We start from the raw sequence: 16,295 nt of genomic DNA, 5'->3' as shown, positions 1-16,295 counted from the left end.
TTTTAATTGGAAAAAAATACATCATAGGCACTTTGTGTCCTTCTCCCTCTTCCTACCGTCATGTATAACCCATCTAAGTCATATTGTCAATTGTCCTTTAAGGACTGATGGAGCTGTGATTATAATATTTTCAATTGTCATATTAGTTTTTTTAAATTATAATATTTTTAAATCATAAGCATGGCCAAAGTATAAACCAAAATAATAGTATTAAAAGTTTAGAAAAAAAAAAAAAATTAAGTTTAATGAATATTTTTAAATAGCTTGTTAATTTGTACATTAATAGATTTGTTTTGTAGTTTTAGATTTTCTATATATATAGACGAATCATTAATTATATTATTAATGTACTATAATAATTAAGAATTTATTAAAATAATTCATTATTAACTTATGAAATTCAATTTTTAAATAAAACTAATGTTATATATCAAATTAATTTATTTTTAAATTTTGATACATGAATAAATTAACAATTTTTTAAAATTATAATTATAAGTATGATTGATCACCACTAACCATGGTTGTTATTTTTATAAGATAAATATGGTAAAATAAATTATGATTTAAATATTAGTTAAATTTTACATTAGTTAATTAATTCATTTTACATAGTTAATTAAAGTTTAGACTGATATGACTTGTTCCATATCCATTCCACTATATCTTTATGATGTTTCCATTCCATCATAACTTATCTCTAAAAATGTTACATTATTGACAGGACTTATGACGCTTTGTGTCTCTTGTTGTTCTTGATGGATAGCCAGAGGACAAAAAATAAGAAAGAGACAGAACAATACAATGTGTTGCCACACAATAAATTGTATTATATTTCATTCCACCATAATATCAAATAATTACATACTGCCTTTTATAAGAAAGCATACAATATTCTAGAGAAATCTACTATTAGCCGAGAAGACAAAACATCTACAAACTTCTGAAAAAATATTACAACCAACTCAACCTTTGGAACAAACTCTAAACCTAAACCTAGTAATCTAGAAGTATAGTTTAAAATGAGAGATCTAGAACTCTCGACGAGAAGACATCAATAAATAAAGTAGTTGGAGTAGGTAAGAGTAGGGAAGATTAAACAAATAGCTGGAAGCCTACATCACCAACACTCCCCCTTAATATTCACTGCCATGTATGTCTGTAATACCAATACTTTCTCAAAGATGTTCAAAGACATTCTTCGCAAGAGGCTTTGTGAAAATGTCTACTAGTTGTTCTTTGGACCTGCAAAACTTAAGACATATGTCACCATTGTTCACTAATTCACGAATATAATGATATCTTATATCTATATGTTTACTACGTTGATGAAAGACATTATTTTTTGATAAAGCAATTGCGGAATTATTATCACAATATAATCTTGTAGGTTCTTCTTGTGGATTCTTCAAATTTGAAAGTACTCTTCCCATCCACATTGCTTGACAGACTACTGAAGTTGTTGCAACATATTCTACTTCAGCTGATGATAATGTCACAATTGGTTGCTTCTTTGATTCCCAAGAAATAGCTCCTAATCCTAGGTGAAAGATATGTCCTGAAGTGCTTCTTTTATCATCAAAGCTACCTCAGCTTGTAATGATCTAAATGTGCATATAAGATCCCAAAGTTCTTTGTTCCAGCTATATACCTCAAAATCCTCTTTCCAGCTTTCCAATGAGTTTCTTTTGGTTTGTCCATGAATCTAGAAATGAGACTAACTCCATGCATTATATCTAGTCTTGTAGCTATTAAATATAAAAGGCTACCAACTAATCTTTTGAATAAAGTTGTGTCTACATTAGGACTTTCATCATTCTTGCTAAGTTTTATACCCAATGCAATTGGTGTAGGGGTTGAATTCACATTTGTCATTTTAAATCTTTTCAACAAATCAGTAGCATACTTACTTTGAAAAATGAAAATGCCTTGATCATTTTGATTTACTTGTATCCCAAGAAAATATCTCGTGAGTCTCAAATCAGTCATATCAAATTCATTTTTCATGGCTGCCTTGAAATTGTTAATTGATATATTACCAATGAATATCAAATCGTCTACATATAAGCAAATTGTTAATATTTCTCCTTCATTGTTCACTTTGACATACAAAGTTGGTTAATAGCCACACTTACTAAAACCATTATTTCATAAAATAAGAGTCTATTTTGTTGTACCAAGCTCTAGGAGCTTGCTTCAAGCCATATAGTGCCTTCTTCAGCTTGTATACCTTATGTTCTTCTCCCAAAATTTCATATTCTGGTGGTTGTTTTATATACACTTCTTCTTCTAAAATGCCATTCAAGAATGTTGATTTCACGTCCATTTGATAAACCTTCCAATTATTTTGGGCTGTAATGGATAAAATAATTCTAATAGTGTCTAATCTTGCCACAGGTGCAAATGTCTCATTGTAGTCTATACTCAGTTGTTGTGTGAAGCCTTTGGCTACTAGTCTTGCCTTGTGTTTCTCTACTTTTACATCAGCATTATATTTTTTTTTCTATACCCACTTAACTCCAATCACATCCTTGCCTTTGGGAAGATCTACTAAGTCCCAAGTATCATTCTTTTCTATTGACTGAATTTCTTCATCCATGGCTGAAATTAATTTGTCATCTTTAATAGCTTCTTCAAAATAAATTGGATCAGCATGTGTTAAGAGTGCAAAATTAATGCATAAGTCATCATTTTCAGCCTCTTGTAATTCATCATATATTTCTCTAAGACTTTATGTCTTCCTTGAAGTATTTATAAATCTTGATCTTAATGAAGCAAGTATTAGATTAGATGATTCACTGCTATTAGTGCTTGCTATCTAAGTAGTAGTGTTTTGAGCGGTAGGTGCCCTTGTAGGTGTTTTAGGAACATTTGTTTGTGTTGTAGAATGCACATCTTGAGTTTCATTTTCTTCATTTTCTTGTGGAACACTAACTACAACCGTAGTTGACTTATCCAAGCTACCATCCCATGCCTCTTCTTCTACAAACTCAACATCATGACTTATTATTAACCTTTTTGTGATGGGATTGTATAGCCTATATGCCTTAGATTTTTCACTATATCCCACAAATATGCACTTCTCTCCTCTATCATCCAATTTTTGTCTCACTTCTTCAGGTACCAATGAGTATGTCACACAACCAAATATTCTCAAATATGCTATATTGTGCTTCTTTTTGCTCCAAACTTCTTCTGGTGTTTTATTTATTACTGGTTTTGTTGGACATCTATTTAGTATGTATGCTAAACATGCAACTGCTTCAACCCAATACTCATTTGGCAAGTGTTTTTCCTTTAACATACTCATTGTCATCTCCATAATTGTTCTATTTTTTCTTTTTGCTACTCCATTTTGTTGTGGAGGGTACTTTGCTGTAATTTGTTTCCATATGCCATTTTCTTTGCAAAAATTTAGAAAATCATTTGATATGTATTCTCCACCTTGATCGGTTCTTAATGTTTTAATAGAGTATCCACTTTCTTTCTCAACTTTTGCCTTGAATTCTTTAAAGACAAAAAATACATCTGATTTATACTTCACAAAATAAACCCAAACATTTATGCTGAAATCATCAATAAATGTCAAGAAATAAAGTTTTCCACTTAAGGATGGTGTTTGCATTGGCCCACACAGATCTGAATGGACTATCTCAAGTAGATGTTTTTCTCTATAAGACTTTCCAACTAAAAAATTTTCTCTATGTTGCTTTGCCAAAATACAACTCTCACATGTTGTCTTAAGTGGCTCTATTGATGGCAACCCATAGACCATTTGTTTCTTATATAAGAGTTATAACCCTTTAAAGTTTAAATGACCAAACCTTAAATGCCATAGCCAAGATTCATTTTTGTGTAAAGCTTTGAATGTAGATTTAGCTACTTTTTGCAATTCATTCAGCTCTAAGAATAATTCACTTTGGAATTTAAGTGGGAACATTCTATTTTGTGTCATTTCAACTTTTGCAATCAGCCTATTACTTGGTCTTTTATCTAGAATCACACATTCACCATTTTCAAAATGTATTCTATATCCCTTTTGTATAAGTTGTCCAATGCTTATGAGATTGTGTTGTAATCCGAGAACATAATATACATCAGGAATTTCCTTTTCTTCACCTTTCTTAGTTCTTATGCTAATTGACCATTTTCCCATGAGTAAGATTTGATGATCATTCCCCAACTTAACCTCTGATTTTACTGATTCATCTATTGTTGAGAATATCTCCTTAGATCCACTCATATGGTTACTACAACCACTATCTAAGAACCATACTTCTTTAGAACTCTCTTGTGCAACATTGCATGTTATCAAGATGGTGTTTTGCTCACTAGTGTTGGGCTGACTTTCATTTGTAACATGTGCCTTTTGCCTATTCATGTCATATTGTCTTTTTTTACACTCAAACGCAAAATGCCCAAATTTATTACAATAATGACATTGGATGCTAGATTTGTCATACCTTTCTCCTTGATGATGGTTGCTCCCCCTTCCTCTTTTTGATGTGAAATTGGTTTGTGAGCTTGATGTTGGCCTTCTACTCTCAAACTGTTGATTTTCTCTTCCTCCTCTTGGTGTAAAACGTCCTCTGCCTCTACTATGATCTGATCTTCCTCTTGTTCTTCCAAATGAAAGTTGATTCTTGAAAGCATTCTCCAATGATGAAGTTCTCGAACGATTCAACCTTTGTTCACATGATAAGAGAGAACCCATTAACTCATCTATCGATAGCAAGGAGAAATCCTTAGATTCTTCAATGGCTGCAACTCTTGAATCAAACTTATTCGATAAACTTCTAAGTATTTTCTCTACAACTTGTTGATCCCCAAGAGTTTCTCCATATGATCTAATCTGATTTACTATCCCCATTGTTTGAGTGAAGAATGAATCTATTGAATCTAAATCTTTCATTTGCAAGTTTTCAAAATCTCTTCTAAGATTTTGTAACTTTGAAGTTTTTACCTTTCTTGTGCTCTAGTATGTTGATTGCAAGTTGTCCCATGCTTGCTTTGAGCTTGTGATAGTAGCTATCTTTGGAAATATTGCTTCCTCCACTGCCTGCTGAATAAAGAACAGTGTCTTAGCATCCTTTTCCTATTTTCCTTTAATAAATCTTTTTCAACTTGTGAAAGAACTTGATATGCCTGCTGGTCTGCTGGTTCAAGGAACCCACTTTCAATTAAATCCCAAACATCCTGAGAAGAAAAAAGTGTTTTCATTTTGATGCTCCAGTAATCATAATTTTTGCCATTAAAAGTTGGAATTTGCGGCTGTGAAATACTTCCACTGGTTCCTGCCATGATTTAATGGTAAAACTTTCTAACTTGTAATCACTACAAACCCTTTCTCTTCCTTCTTCACAAAGCAACTATAATATCTTCCTTAGATATTTTTGCTCTCATTTTCCCTTCACCCACAATGATATCTTCCTATAAAAATAATGCCCAAATTTTCTACAGCTCTGATACCAATCCGATGGATAGACAGAGGACAAAAAATAACAAAGACACAAAATAATACAATGTGTTGCTGCACAATAAACTATATTATATTTCATTTCGCCGTAATATCAAATGAGTACATACTGCCTTTTATAAGAAAGCATACAATATTCTAGAGAAATCTACTATTAGCCGAGAAGACAAAACATCTACAAACTTCTGGAAAAATATTAAAGCCGACTCAACCTTTGGAACAAACCCTAAACCTAAACCTAATAATCTAAAAGTATAGTCTAAAATGAGAGATCTACAACTCTCAATGAGAAAAAAACAATAAATAAAGTAGTTGGAGTAGGTAAGAACAGGGAAGATTAAATAGATAGCTGAAAGCCTACATCACCAATAGTTCTACATTAGACTCTGATATGCCTTCCAACTTCTGAACAACTTGGCTCATGCTCAGCCTTCGATACTCATCCTCCTCAATGCATTGAATGCTCACCATGGCTGCTCTTCTCACCTCTTTCACATCTTCCTTCTCTGCAATCTTTTCATCCACGATGCCCATAATGTTTCCCTTCTCAATTTCAACAGTTGCCTGCGTCGGAAAGTATTGAGAGTCTGGCACACTCAAATCATTGTTTCGTCGGCCTGAGATGATCTCGAGCAGAGTCACACAAAAATTGTAGACGTCCACCTTCACTGTGATCGGCAGACCAAATACCCTCTCGTTCCTCTTATCATCATTAGCACTCTGCTCACATCTTTGCCCACAAGTTTTGCCAGCCCAAAATCAGCCACTTTGGGGGAAAAATCTGCATCTAGAAGAATGTTCTCTGGCTTGATATCACAGTGGATGATGTGATCCCTACATTCCTCATGCAGATAAGCCAATGCTCTTGGAGTCCCCAGGGCGATGCCAAATCTAGTTTTCTAGTCCAACACTGTTTTTGCCAGTTTAAACATGGGGGACAGGAAAGAGTCGAGAGACCCATTCTGAATGTAGTCATAAACAAGCATTCTTTCAGACCCCTCTACGCAGAATCCCCAGAGCTTCACCAGATTCACATGATGTATGTTTCCCACGGTACTTTTTTTTGCACGGAATTGTTTTTCCAATTGTACGGAGCCCTCTAATTTTTTTACGGCCTCAAGAGTTCCATCTATTAGAAACAGTCAAATCCACATCACCTGCTGTTAACAACCAATTAGAAACAGATTACCTGTCAATTCCTATAAATTTGGTAATGGATAGAAATGGCCTCCTTGATACTAGGTCATAGAACCTTATCACCTTATCCTCTAGAATCATCTTCTCATCTCATGGACTCTCTATATATAGAGGCCATTGCATAGCCTTGTAGAAATCAGTTTGATGAATAAAATTTGCTTCTCTCTTAAGTCTCTATTTCTATTTTTTCCATTGCCAAGTATTTGTGCTTATTTCAGATCTTAGTAAATCTTAGATCTCTTATTTTTATCATGGTATCAGAGCAAGGTTTAGCCAAGTTCAGCTGGAGATTTATTTAGAAATTCAGCTAGAAATATTGCTAGAGGGTTTTGCTGCAGGAAAATAGTTTGCTGAAAATAGTTTGTTTGCAAGGCTAATTTTTTGGAGTGATATTTGGTTGCAGGCCTATTATGTTGTTGGAGTATTGCTAGATTTGTTTGAACTTGATCTTTTTGCTAACATGGGTTCTTCAAATGAAGTTTTGCCTATCTTTGATGGAAGTGGTTTTGTAGATTGGAAGATTGCAGTCAAGAATGCTCTAAGAGAGAAGGCTTTATGGAGGATAGTAAATAAAGAAATTGGGGAACCCCAACAAACTGATAAAGAAAAGGAGTTGTGGAAATGTAAGTTGGAGCAAGCTAGAGGTATTATTGGTAAAGCTTTGAGCCCTAATCTAAATAGAAGATTTGTTGATATTGATAACCCAATAGAGCTGTGGGAGACCTTAGAAAAAGATTATAAAGATGCAGACATGGCTAGCACGTTTAGTATAGAAGAAAAATTGATGAATTTAGATCCATCTAATTTTGAAAAAATGTCTGATTACTTCAATGATGTTACTTTTTTAAATACTCAACTAAAAAATATAGGTGCTGAATATGCAAAAAAGGATTTTCAGTTGATTGCAATGGTTGAAAGTAAGCTTCCCCAGCCATATAAAATTTTTAAGGAATCAAGGAAAAGGGTTCTTCAACTAAATCCCAATACCCCCCAACAAACTTTTGATCAATTTTGCAAATCTGTTTTAGATGACGAAGTTCAGCTTATTAAAGAAGGGCATATTAAGAAGAATCATGCATATATAGCCAAAAGTAAATTTTTTAGAAATGATGAAAAAAAGAATTGGAAAGGAAATAATAAATTTCGAAATCATGAAGGTTCTAATCATTTTTCTAAAAATGATGGTGCAGAAAAGCAAGCTGGAAGAAAGCCTTTTATTTGCAGGTATTGTGGAGGTGAGAATCACATGGAGAATTTTTGTTTGAAGAAGAGGTACAATGAAAGGCAGCAATATAAGCCCAAGCAAGAAAGGTTTAATGATGGAAAGAAGGATAATCATAGTTTCGTAGCTATCTCTTTAAAAAGGCAAGAGAAGTCAAATGAGGAGGTAATTGCTACACCCAAAAGTAAATATAGTGTTAAAGGGGGATACTTTGCTTCAGATTCTAATAAAGAATGGATTTTAGATTCAGGGGCATCATCTCACATGACTGGGGATAGATCTTTGTTTATTGAATTTTATGAAGGAAAGAATTCAGATCAAGAAATTTCTATTGGCAATAAAATGAAACTTCCAGTTTTAGGAACAGGAATTGTTAATGTAACACATGGGTCTTTGAAAAATATTTTATTGGTTAAAGGATTGGGGGTGAATCTTATTTCAGTATACAAAATAGTTCAAGCTGGATATGAGTTTGTTGTCAATGCTGATCAAGTTATTGTTAGAGATAGAAAAGACCCAAGCAATATAATTGCTATTGGTAGAGTTGATCATGAAGAGAATCTATTTAAATTTGTGGGGTTTCTTGATGATAAATATACACTCTCTCATACTTTTATTGCTTAGACTAATTATATGTCACAACTTTGGCATGCTAGACTTGGACATTTAAATTATAGAAATTACAAGATATGGTTAGAATGGATATGGTTAGAGGATTAACAAAAATTTCAGCTTGTGAAGGTGTATGTGAAGGTTGTGTGTTAGGGAAACATCATCGAGATCCTTTTGATTCAGGTAAAGCATGGAGAGCTAATCATCCATTGCAACTTATTCATAGTGATTTATGTGAACCAGGATATCCTTCACTTTCAAGTGTTAGGTACCTTCTCACTTTTATTGATGATTATAGCAGGAGAGTATGGGTTTATTTTCTTGAAAGGAAAAAAGAAGTGTTTGAAGTATTTCAAAAGTTTAAGGCACTAGTTGAAAATCAAAGTGGCAAAACAATTAAATGTTTAAGGACAAATAACGGGGGTGAATATTCCAATTATGCTTTTGAGTCATTTTGTGAAAATTATGGTATTAAGGTGCAAAGAATAGTTCCTTATACTCCTCAACAAAATGGGGTGGCTGAACGAATGAATAGAACTCTTTTAGAAATGGCTCGTTGTATGTTGCATTTTAAAAGTTTGCATAATAAATTTTGGGGTTTGGCTATTTCTTGTGCTGCACATATTATAAATAGAATCCCCACCAAAGCTCTCACAAATGTCACCCCTGAAGAAGCATGGAGTGGTAAGAAACCTCACATTGGATATTTTAAAGTATTTGGGTGTATTGCTTGGGCACACATTCCTAATGCACAAAGGGAAAAGTTAGAACCAAAGAGTCATAAGTGTTTGTTTATGGGTTATAGTGAAGAATCAAAGGCTTATAGGTTATATGATTTGACAACAAACAAGGTCTTTGTTAGTAGAGATGTGAAGTTTGATGAGCATTCACAACTTATAGCCACTCCTTCTCACTCTAGAACAACAAATGCTTCTCATTTTTCAGATATTTTAGGAGGAAATGAAGACTACATTGATGAGGACGAGTTGTGCACTTCTACAAATGATGAAAATACTAGTGAAAACAACACAACTAATGCTTGTAATCAGACATTTTCTGTAGGTAGTAATGATGAAGAAGATAACTTTTTAGCTAGCCAAAAGACAAGGAGTGTTGAAGAAATATATAGGCAAGGCTCAAAGATCCAAGGGAGGAATGGTAGTGCTCTCATGGCCAAAGTATTACAAGTAAATGACCCAAGATCATATGAGGAAGCTAGAGGGAAGAAAGAATGGGAGCAAGCTATGGAAGAAGAATATGATGCTTTGATGAAAAATAAAACTTGGGAACTTGTGCAACTTCCCAAAGGTAAGAATGTCATTGGTTGCAAATGGGTTTATAAAGTAAAATTTAAATCAGATGGTGCTATAGAAAAATTTAAAGCTAGATTGGTTGCTAAGGGATTTAATCAAAAAGAGGGTGTTGATTATGAAGAAACTTTTGCTCCTGTCATTAAAATGAATACAGTTAGAATTATTCTTTCTTTGGCTGCAAGTCTTGGGTGGCATATTCATCAAATGGATGTAAAAAATGCTTTCTTAAATGGAGATTTATATGAAGAAATATATATGGATCAGCCACCAGGTTTTGTAGATCAGCATCATCCTAATCTTGTTTGTAGATTAAAGAAGTCACTTTATGGGCTTAAACAAGCACCAAGAGCATGGAATGAGAAGATTGATAGGTATTTTCAGCTTCATGGGTTTCAAAAATGCAAATCAGATCCAAATCTTTATGTGAAGAGAGTGCAAAATGAAATTATTCTTGTTGTAGTTTATGTGGATGATTACTCATAGCTAGACCAAATATTGGGTTAATTAGTGATTTCAAATTAGATCTTAAAGGGGCATTTCATATGAGTGATTTGGGTGAACTGAATTATTTTCTTGGCTTGCAAATTAGTAGACTTCATGATGGGTTATTTATCTCTCAAGCAAAATATGCTTTGGATCTTTTAGATAAATTTAACATGCTTGAATGTAAGCTAGCCCCTACTCCTTTTCAATCTGGAATTAAGCTTACTGAAGAATGTATTTCCAAGAAGGTGGATGCTACTTTATATAGACAGCTTGTTGGTAGCTTGGTTTATCTAACACAGTCTAGACCAGACATTTGTTTTGCAGTCAATTTGGTATCTAGATTTATGCAGGAACCAAAAGAAACTCATTGGTTGGCTGCCAAAATAATTTTACGATACATTCGTGGCACCATTTACTATGGCATTCATTATAGTTACAAGTCTTCAATTTCTTTGACTGGCTTCACAGATTCAGACTGGGGAGGTGACATAGATGATAGGAAATCTACTGGTGGTTATATTTTTCAGCTTGGGTCAGGTCCAATTACATGGAGCAGCAAAAAACAAACTACTACATCATTGTCCTCATGTGAAGCAGAATATAGAGCAACAAAAGAAGCTGGAAAGGAAGTAGTTTGGATTCGCAACCTTTTATTTGAGCTTGGTTTTGTACAAAGTTCAGCTACTCCTTTGTATTGTGATAATCAAAGTGCTATTCAAGTTGCAAATAATCATGTTTTTCATGCTAAAGAAAAACACATTGAGATTGATGTTCACTATATTCGGGATCTTGTTCAAGCAAATTTTGTTAATCTCCAATTTTGTCCAAGTGAAGACCAAGCCGCAGATATATTTACTAAGAGTATGCTTGAGGCCAAATTTCTGAAACTATAGGGCATGCTAGGCATGATTGAGGTGAACATTAAGGGGGGATAGTCATATAATGTTCCCCCCTCTCTTTTTATGTTGTAAATAGGTAACTAACAAGGCTCAAAGCCGGGACCTATCCTATCTAAAAATTTTATTGTAATTTCTCCCACACATTATCATTAGTGGCAGAAATTAAGGGAGGATGTTAGAAACAGTCAAATCCACATCACCTGCTGTTAACAACCGATTATAATGGATAGAAATGACCTCCTTGATACTAGGTCATACAACCTTATCACCTTATCCTCTAGAATCATCTTCTCATCTCATGGACTCTCTATATATAAAGGCCATTGCATAGCCTTGTAGAAATCAGTTTGATGAATAAAATTTGCTTCTCTCTTAAGTGTTTATTTCTATTTTTTTCCATTGCCAAGTATTTATGCTTATTTCAGATCTTAGTAAATCTTAGATCTCTTATTTTTATCACCATCTGCCAGAGTTCCTTTGAAAACAGAGCCAAATGCTCCCTCTCCCAACCGATGGGAGAAATTGTTGGTCGTAGTTTTGAGCTCTTTGAAGCTGAACATTCTCAGCAATATTGTCGTGTCGCAGTCCTCCGCTTTCTTAGTCAGTTTTCCTCGCATGCGTCGAACGAGCCATGGAAACAGAGCACCCAAAAGAGCTACGGCCAAAGGAATTGATACGAAGAGCCCAATTATTCTCCTGCTCCTTCTTGCGCCGGGTGAGGGCTGGGGCACATCAGAAGCAGCCAATCGGACGAATAAGGTCGACTAGGTGGTAGAAGAAGTTGCCTGCAGGCTCAACAGATCTCCAAACCACAATTTACAAACAGAATCAGTGAAAGAAAAGGCCGTGCAGGAGCAATTATGGAGGTAGACAGTTTTACATCGTAAAAGAGTGGGCTGTTGGCCATACTGAATAGGTTCTTCATCGGACAAGGTCGTATTACTGATTTGGACAAAACCATCTGCTGTCGTGTGACTCGCACTGCCGTTGATGGCAGAGCAGTTTAGTGGAGTACGCCGAATACAGCCGCTTGACCACCACTCCTGAGAACGCCATGCAATTGAGTCTCTTGGCTCAAAACCTTGCACACATTCGCACAACTGAACATTAATCTAGGTGTAGTAGAATCCATAAGCCCCGCATACACCGTACACGCCACAACTCGACATGGGTGCATTGAAGACCACGTTCCACATTTTGTTGTTAAGCCAAAAGTGAGCGGTCAGCGCTCCGTTGCTGTGGATAACTTACCTCACCATCACGATCGAACTAGCCGTGGGTGTGAGCTAGTATGTGTAGTACATTCTCGTTGGAGATTCTTCCACCAATCTCTGCTTAATCAAAGTATCTGATTCTGTCTGTGGCATGTTGGCAAAATATCTACCACTCCATTCTCCCGAGGTGTGATATGAAACACCATTTTTATACTGCAGCATATAATTTGTCGCTCCGGGAGACGGATTTAGTTGCAACGAGAAAGGCCCGGGCGCTGGATCCTTGGAACTCTTCCAAGAAATCAATTTCAAACCTTTTGAAAGCTTCATGGTAGGCATAAAATGATCCGTGGGGTTCACAAAGTTGTCCCACACAACCTCGGAAGTCATGTTTTGGAAGCCAAAGAGAACTAAATTACCAGTGTCAAGTACAGACGCCATTGATGCCTTATTAGTTTGCTGAGTAGTATTAGTGGACCAAATGGTTTTTCCCTGCAAATCAGATACGATGAGGTAACCAGACGTAGAGAGAGTCAAAGTGCCCGGCACGTCTTTGATGGGAGTTTCTCTGTTAGCCACCCAAACGATGGTCTTGACAGAGATCTGGGCATACCAGATGCCAACATACCAGTTGCTCGTTCCCTCAGGATTAAAAAATCCCAGTTCAAAAGTGTCATTTTTTGAAACAATAGTCTGCTTTCCCCTTAGAGAATCCCCCAAAGAGAGGGTGTCTCCACCAGCATAGACTAACAGATCACCATTGCGCTGAAGAATGAGCAAAAGTACAAGAGCCAAAATAAAATGATTCAAAAGGTTGAATGCTAATTTGATTTTCATCAGGGACAAATCCAGTCCTTGGTGCACTCTTTCTGCTCGTTCAAGGTTCGGCGGAATGAAAAATATGAATTTCTAATTGTAATGGTAAGACTGTTATCTGGAAAAAATTGCCCATTTCAAATGTCTCACTATTCGAAAACGTCCTGAGCTTTACTTTGTCATCACCAACTACGCGCGTGCCGTTGAACTTTGACTCAAACATAAATAGGTGATTACTTAATCAGACATACTTAATTGTCTTTATTTTATTTATTTAGTCAAGGCACTAACCAAAGACCAACCTTTCGTAGAAAGAGATAATTTGTAAGGAGCTGAATTTTCCATGTAACGGTAGATACTGTAGGCATGACGACCATAGAAATATATCATCTATTAGTTTCTACTAAGTCACTTTACTCGTATTCGATAAATTACGAAACTTTTTCTCCATTTCTCACAAATTTGGTGTTCCTCGATGTCTTGTCCTGCACGGTTTACACATCTTTTAATGGCAAGGTCCACCATGTTAGTTTTGTTAGCTTGGACAGCTGTTTGTCCATATGCTATTATTTAGTATCTAATTATTTTTACTAACAAATTGGTTAGAGCAAGGACAATTATTTATTAAATAATTGACTTCTTTTAGAAGCAACTAGAAACCAATTTTGTTAGGGTTGGTAAGTTGTTTTATATCTCCACCGTCGATTGTAAATCAATCTCGGTCGTTGGTTTACCAACGAGAGTAGTATAAAAGGGGGTCTAGGGGGCATTTGGAGAACAAGAAGTTTGGATAAATGTTTGCAGTGTTAGCAAGGGCGTAGTGTTAGCATGGAAATAGCAGTAGGGAATTTCAGTGGAATAAATTAGGAGGTTGTCGAAGTTCTGCCAGTTAGAGGCAAGGAATTTTGTATCTCTTGATTTGCTCAAGTTTAATATAATTTCTTATCTGTAAAACTGGTTTTCCCTTAGGGGTTTTTCCAGGGACAATTTGTCCGAAAATATTGTGTTCATTGTGTTGCGCATTTCTTTCCATATTTTATAAGTGAAGTTGCAGTTGTGTTATTTTTTGATATTAGCTGAGAATTTATTTTCAACATTTTAATTATCATTTATGATAGGAGATCAATAATCAGTGACTGCAATAGTTAAATTTTTCACATGGTATCAGAGCATTGTTAAGGGTAGAAGAGTTTTGCCCTAGGAAAGAAATTTTGATCTTTTTAGATTTATTATTGCTTTAAACCCTTGAGATGGCTTTAGCTGGTTTGAGAGATCAGGATAGATTGGATGGTGCCTCAAATTTTGGTGTTTGGAAGGCCAGAATTTTTTTATTGTTGGAAGAGAATGGTATCAAGGATTATGCTACCAGTGTTGTACCTGTACCAACAGATGCAACATAGCTTGCAGCATATAAGATGGATGATGCCAAAGCGAGGAGGAGAATCCTTGATGGTGTCAAGGATCATATTGTTCCACATATCTCGGAGCTAGATACAGCGAAGAAGATGTGGGACGCCATTCTGAATCTATACCAAAATGCTACCACCAATAGGAAGTTGATTCTCAGAGAGAAGCTAAAGAATACAAGGATGAATCAGGGAGAAGATGTCACAAGTTACCTCACTAGGCTCAGACTTGTCAAGGATGAGTTAGCAGCTATTGGAGATAGCCCTAGTGATGACGAGCTAGTGAGAATAGCCCTAAATGGTTTTACTAAACAATGGAGTTTCTTTATTCAAGTTGTTAGTGGACGAGATACTTTATCGAGTTGGGATCGACTATGGACTAATTTCACTCAGGAGGAGTTTAGACTAAGTCTTTTCAATGGGGCCAACAAGAGTCAGAAAAATGAGGTGGAACAAGAGAATGTTGCCCTAGCGGGTAAAGGGAAAGCAAAGAAGGGATCTAGCAAAGGATCAAATTCACAAAGTGAGAAGAAGAAGAAGGACCTTTCTAAGGTCAAGTGCTTTGGATGTCATGAGTTTGGCCACTATGTCAGTGATTGCCCAAAGAGGAAGAAGGGTAAGAAGCAGGTGGCAGCTTCAGCAAGTGCAAAAGAACTCTCTAGTAGAATGGAAGATGAGTTTGCACTTATAGCTTGTATGGTTAGCTCAACCTCACAGTGTGTTTGGTATATAGATAGTGGGGCGTCATTTCATATGACAGGAGTTAGAGAGTACTTCTCTAGTTATAAGGAGGAGGACACCAACATCCAAATTTTTGTGGGAAACTTGTCCAAACTCAACCCTATTGGGAAAGGGATTGTTCAATTTCAGAGGGAGAATGGAAAGATAATCCCACTTCATGATGTGTTATATGTGCCAGGCTTAGGTATGAATTTTATTTCTGTATATGTTCTTCAGGATAGGGGGTATAATGTACTCTTTAGAGGGACACATGTGTTGATTAAGCACAAGGATTGGAAATCAACCATAACTATTGGAGTTAGGAGTGGTCGCCTTTATAGATTGCAGTTTGATACTCCTAAGGCACTTATGAGCAACAGTAATCGTAGAGATCTTGGAGAGCTATGGCATAGGAGGATGGGCCATATTCATCATGGAGCACTTAGATTGCTTCATGAGGTGGTGATAGGTGTTCCAGAGGTGAGCACAGAGCATGACGATGTATGTAAGGGATGTGTGTTGGAGAAGTTTGCGAAAGCATCTTTTCCAAGGAGTGACATCAGATCTAAGGGTGTTCTTGATCTAGTACATTCAAATGTTTGTGGATTGATGTCGACGAAATCTCTCTAGAGGATATGAGTACTATGTTACTTTTATTGATGATTTCTCTAGAAAGACTTAGATATACTTCTTGAAGACTAAGGATGAGGTTTTCAGTCGATTCCAAGAGTTCAAGGCTCTTGTGGAGAACTCGACAGGAAACAAGATAAAGGTTCTTCGATCAGACAATGGAGGTGAGTACAAAGGAAATGACTTCCAAGAGTTCTGCACCAGAGAAGGAATCAAGAGAGAATGGATTGTTCCTTACAATCCACAATAGAATGGAGTTGCTGAGAGGAAGAACCATTCTATATCCAAGGCAGAAAGAGCTATG

General features: G+C 35.7%; 1 pseudogene; it reads right to left on the bottom strand.

The window, feature by feature from the left end:
- Positions 1-5,833: 5,833 nt before the first annotated feature.
- Positions 5,834-13,603, bottom strand: LOC149568319 (G-type lectin S-receptor-like serine/threonine-protein kinase At2g19130; annotated as a pseudogene).
- Between the last annotated feature and the right edge of the window lie 2,692 nt (positions 13,604-16,295).

This window comes from Cupressus sempervirens, chromosome 3 (genome assembly GCF_028749045.1).
Source record: "Cupressus sempervirens isolate cs-2001-9-10 chromosome 3, ASM2874904v1, whole genome shotgun sequence".
NCBI classification, from domain to species: Eukaryota; Viridiplantae; Streptophyta; class Pinopsida; order Cupressales; family Cupressaceae; genus Cupressus; species Cupressus sempervirens.
The sequence above is the reverse complement of the archived record's forward strand: the minus strand, read 5'-3'. Positions and strand labels throughout refer to the sequence as shown.